This window comes from Chrysochloris asiatica, unplaced genomic scaffold (genome assembly GCF_000296735.1).
Source record: "Chrysochloris asiatica unplaced genomic scaffold, ChrAsi1.0 scaffold00042, whole genome shotgun sequence".
Classification (NCBI taxonomy): Eukaryota; Metazoa; Chordata; class Mammalia; order Afrosoricida; family Chrysochloridae; genus Chrysochloris; species Chrysochloris asiatica.
In genome coordinates this window covers 10,069,016-10,075,131 of record NW_006408560.1, presented here as the reverse complement: position 1 = coordinate 10,075,131, position 6,116 = coordinate 10,069,016, and positions in this window count along the sequence as shown.

Genomic DNA, 6,116 nt, shown 5'->3' with positions numbered 1-6,116 from the left:
GTGTGATTCTTCTTGTTCTGGAATGCTGATAATTCTTAAGTTATTCCTCTTCATGTTGTCCAACGTGAATCTTAAACCTTCTTCAGATTTTTTATCCTTTTTCCTGTTTGCTCTTTTATCTTAGTGGTATTGAAAGATTTGTCTTCCAGCTCATTGGTTCTTCCTTCCATCTCTTCTACTCTACTCCTTTGCCCTTTCAGTGTATTTTCTATTTCTGATATTCTATTATTGATCATTTGGACCTTTTCCTGTAGGTTTTGAATTGTTTTCAATGCTGTATCTATCTTATTTGATTGTTCCTGTAGCATTTTCCTGACATCTTCCTTATTTTTCTCAACTCCATTGTAAAGTGTTTTGAAACATTTTATAATCATTTTTCTGAATTCCTTCTCGGGCATTTCCAAGGTCTGCCCTCCATCCAGAATGGAGTCCAGGTCTACCTCTAGGTCATTTGTCTCAGATGTTTTATCTTGTTTGTAGACATGTGCTGATATTGTCATCTGCTTTTGCTTCTTGGACATGTTTGGTGTTTATCCGTGGCCTTAATACTTAATTGAGTATGTGTTTTGGTATTTTTTTTTATGCTTTCTGATTGCTTCCAGGTAGATGTGACCAGAATGTGGGCTTCCATTTTCACTCTTCTTATTGCTTAACTCAGAGTTACTTTCACATATGTTGTCTGCCTCCCTAGTATATGGCAGTTGTTATTGGTTCTTGCCCAGATTTGGGTGTTTTATAGAGTGTGATTGTAGCTTGACTATAAGACAGCAGTTGCTGTCTCTTCTTGGGTAATATAGGAAGAGAAAGAGTCTCTCAAAGGTAGAAGGGGGAGCATAAAACAGCAAAACAGCAACAGCAAGAAAACACACACACACACACCACCAACAACAATAAAACTAGACTGGATACTGTAGGCTATAATTGCAGAAAAGGGAGAGGAGGGAGAGAAGAAAAACAAAAACAAAAACAAAAAATCTGTAGCCTAATATGAGCATGACTTTAAATGTCCTCTTTCATCTTCTTACCTTCAAAGCTTCCTGAGAGATTTCAAGATGCCACTGTTGGTTGTTATTCTGTACCTCAGGATTTAATTTAATTTTCAGCCTGTTTTGTTTTTAAACTCTCTTTCCCTCTCCATGCCCCTTGTTCTGGATTTTCCGTATTAAAAATAAATAAATAAATAATAGCAGCTCTTGGGCTGAGAGTATCTGTGTGCATGCATGGCAGAAGAACCCACCAGGGAATGTCCACTCGCTCAGGCACCCCCTCTAGTCACCAGAATGGAGATGCACAAACAGTGGGGGGCCAATGAACAGATATATATATATAAAAAAAAAATCAGAACAAAGCAAAACCAACAAAGTGTATTGTCCATCTTTGCTCTGAGGTTCCTGGGGCATTTTTTCCATGGTGTGTCTGCTCCCCCACTTGGTCTTACCGTTTGATCTCACCCAAGTTGTTGGCTCCAGGCCTCCAAGCCTGGCAGATTCAAAAAGTACATGATTTCTTACTTTTGCTACAAGTTCCACTAGTTATAAGCCTTCAAACTTTTAAAATATTCCTATCTCTGTGGTTCCAAGTTTTGGAGCTCTGCCCTGAATCTGCTTTGCCTGGTATTCTGTGGTATTGCTGATGGTGAACCTCACTGCACCTCCACCCTAGCCACCACCAAACCCCGCCTCCTGTATTAACTCACTTTGTTGATCACTGTTGACCCTTATCAAAGGAGGAACCAAGTGTTCATCTTATGTCTAAAAAAAAAAAAACTAATTTGGAATCATCTTTTTTTTATTACAAACTTTATAGGTATGTCCTGAAAGAACTAGCTGTATTCCTAAGGGAATTTTTCCTGAAAACCCGAAGACAATGACCCACATTGACTCCACCCCAATACTACACACACATACACATACATCTGCATGGAGGAAGTGTTTGGCTTGGCAAAGGGATTCTATACTCAGACCCACTGCCAGGATACCAGGATCCAGGAAAAAATAGGCACAGGCATTTCACACCTGCCTTGTAACCGAACCCACTTTAGAAAACTCCAGAACAATGTCCTTCTCTAGCCAGCTGATGACAGCCAGGAAATTATACTAGTCAAAAAGCAAAACCTATTCATTGCAACCCAAGTTGAAAAGCTTAGATGATCTAATCTCCTATGCACAAGAGATAAAGTTGTTTTAAAAACTATATTCCACACGTAAAGAAAACTTTTCACAACCTTCACGTCATTCTGTGTCTTTTCTGGCTGCCATTCACCTCCTTTCAAACCCATTCTTGGCTTTCCTCATATGGAGCTTATATCAGATCTAATGGTCTCAGACCCACTTCTTTCCTCGAATTTGTTGAGTCAATTCCAACTCAAAGCACCCCATGTGTTACAGAGTGAAACTTCCCCATAGAGTTTTCTTGCTTGTAATTCTTATGGAAGCAGATCTAGGTCTTTCTTCCACAGAGTCACTGGGTGGGTTCAAACCACCACCATTCTTTCAGTTAGAAGCCATGTGCTTAACCATTGGGCACCTGAGCTTCTTAAGTCCCCAAATCCAGATGTTGAAGTAGTCTCAGTGCCAAAATTAGCTTTCTGAACTGATTTCTAAAGTGTTGACTTGCAATTCAGAGAAGGAAAGTTGGTTTGATACAGGGACTAGTGTGTGGGAGAGATGAACAAAACACACTCAAATATCATAATCAGCAATGACATCAAGAATAAAAAGCTTTATTGCTCCAGAGAAAATAACTTCATAACTGAACTCTAACAGAATGGTGTCTGGGAGGGGAAATCAGGCCAGTGAATACCAGAAGTTAAATCTGGACACATCACAGTGGAGTAAGCATGGGCAGAAAGAAGTGGAAACCCATAGGGAAAGGGGAAGAAGACAGGTTTCAGGCTGGGGCAGGTCCTTGGTGACTTGGATCCTCCAACACTGCTCTTTTCTGGCTGGTTCTTATGGTCCAGGTCAGCAGCAGCCTCCAGACCCAGAGCCACAGCCAGAACCCCCAGAACAGCAGCCTCCAGACCCAGAACTGCAACTGGAGCCCCCAGAACAGCAGCCTCCAGACCTGGAGCCATGGCTGGAGCCCCCAGAGCAACCACCTCCAGACCCGGAGCTGCAGCTTGAACCCCCAGAGCAGCAACCTCCAGACCCGGAGCCGCAGCTGGAGCCCCCTGATTGAAGGCCACTGCCACCACAATTAGAGGTATGACGCCGGAGTCGGAGAGATCTGCGGGGTCTGTGGTGGCTCAGACAGCAGCCCCCACCTCCAGAGCTACAGCAGCCCCCACCCCCAGAGCTGCAGCAGCCCCCACCCCCAGAGCTAGATCCACAGCAGGAAGAGACTGGAGGGCACTTTGGGGGGCACTTTGGGGGGCATTTGGGGGCAGGGCACTTGGAAGGACACTTGGGGGTGCACTTGGGAGGGGGCTGGCACTGCTGCTGGCTCTGCTGGCAGGACATCTTGTTGGGAATTGAATAAAGCTGAAAGACAATACAGAAGTTTTAAAGTTCAACTAGGCCAAAGCAACTTCCTTGCATTTAAAATTAAAATATGAATTCACAAGATTTGCTCTCTATGTTGATCAGATTTTTAAAATTCAATCTCCAGAAATCAGTTACAAGGAATATATAAATGGCTTCAACCTACATACTGCCTAATTTCAGATTAATTCTCTACAACTTCAAGAATACAACAAAATCTCTTTCCCTTCACCTGGCTTCCATGCTCCCCTTCCAGCTGAACCTTCTTTTTATCTCCTGGCCTTTTTAAAGATTCTTAATCTCTACACAGGATCTCTTCCAGTACTAAGAGCCCATCCTGGTCCCAAGATGTGCTTTACCTGGTTTAGGCGCTGGAGTTGATTACCCAGGAGGCAGGTGGACTGAGGTACTGCCAGAAGTGTCCACCTTTTATATGGCTCACTTCTGACCTGGCATCAGGGGATGTAGACGATACGTGAGAAGCTGACAGCATCTTTCACAAGGGGCATGTGTGACTACCCTTCCCTCACATCCCAGGGCCTAATTCCTCCCTCGGTAAGCATCTCAAGTATTAACTCACAAGAAGAGCCTCTGAGATTGCAGGTTTCTTGGACACTGATAGAGCTTTGCAGATTACACGCAGCACCTATCAATCTCACGGGCAGCTCTGTTATGTTCCCTGTTTCCTGAACTGGGCCAGGGAGTTCCAGACCTTTGAGATTAAAAGACAAGCCTCTTTTGTCTATGGGATAGGAAATGGAGGGGATAAGTCCTAAATGGCCGTTTTTAGAATAAGGATACAGATTTAAAATAAAATCAAAGACTCAAGCCAAATATCTGATATGGATTTTTTCAGTCTTGGATGATGCCATAATCTGGACCAAGAATGTTTGCTATCTCAGTGATGTTATTTTAAGCAGGTGCAATGCAGATGGTGAGGGTGGTTGAACCTCTCTCCTTACTTGATTCTAACCCACCAAAAGAATTCATAAGCAGCACTGACAATCTCTTTGAGAGGGCGGATGAATTCTAGGAATGGCTTCTTTTTCCATGTGTGGTCCCAAAAGAGGCACCTTTGGCCCAAGGTGAGGTGGCAGGGGCTAGGTGTTTGCTGGAGGTAGAACAGGAGAACTAGACTCATCTGAAGGTTATCATATGTGAGGCCTCATTCTGGTTATATCCAAGAGAAGAGCATCTAAGCTTGGAATAGACACTTTGTCTAAAAGGCCTCAAGATAGACTCTTCTCTGGATACTAGGGCAAAGAAGAACCACATGATTAAATCTATAGCTTATTATCCATATTCTGAGGGCAAGTTATATCACTAGGAAAGTCACCAAAGTAGTGAAGATATTGCATCACTACAATGAAAATTATAGTGGAAGAAAATAGTACTGGGGGAAACGTAGTATATTTCAGTTCCATGCTGGGCTAAGTGGGTTGCTGTGAGAGGCATTATTATAGCTTAATTATATATCACACAGGTTCTGGGATCAGTTCCAATCTTCATTCTACTACTCTTTTCCGGCACAATCCCAGGCAAGTTACTTAACCATCACTATAAAATAATAATTAGCCCACAAAATGAAGTAATATAGATACATTTCTTAGCACAGTATCTGCCATTGTTAGTTTACACTTTTAGCTAAAATAATTTAATCAGTTAAAGAAGACTTAAATATATGGTGATGCAAGCAATTAATATTCTTGGCTGCTAATCAAAATGTTAGCATTTCAAGTCTTCCCAGAGCTGTCTTTAAAGTAAGGCTAGTGATCCAAAAAGTCAGCATTTGACAACTCTACAGAGCTGAGTTCTACTGTGATTCACAAAGGATCAGCATGAATCAGAATCTACTCTATAACAACTGGTTGGGTACTGGTTAAATAAATGGAAGGACATTCCACTTTTGTGGATTGGACAACATAACATTTTTAAGATAAATATTACCCAAAGCAATCTATAGATTCAAGGTAATCCCCTTCAAAATTCCAATACTCTTCCTTACAGAAATAGAAAAGTCAATTATCTAATTTATATGGAACTTCAAGGGACCCCAAATGGGTACTACAACCTGGAAAAAAGGAAACAGAGTAGAAGGACTCACTTTCTGATCTCAATCTCAATACATACTCTAAAGCTACAGTAACCAAAACAGTTTTGAACAAGTATAATAATAGACATTTTGACCAATGATAGACTTGAGAATTCAGAAATAAACCCAATCATTTATGGTCAATAGACTTATGACAAGAATGTAAAGTTTACTTAATGGGGGAGAGAATAGTCTCATTAATCAATGGAGCTGAGAAAACTGTACTTCTATGTGCAAAGGATAAAGTTGGATCCATAGCTCAACACCATATATGTAAACTAGCTCAGGGACCTCAATGTAAGAACTACAACCATTAAAACTCTTAGAAGAAAACATAGGAGTAATGCTTTTGTATTTAGCATTTAACAATGGATTCTTAGATATAACACTAAAATACAAGCAGAAAAACACAAGGTAGATAAATATGACTTCTTAAAATTAAACACACACCCGGCAAGAGCACCAACGAGCCAGCCACAGCAGAGAAGACTTTAAGAACTGTTTAACCCTTGTTGTTGTTAAGTGCCATCGAGTCGGGTCCG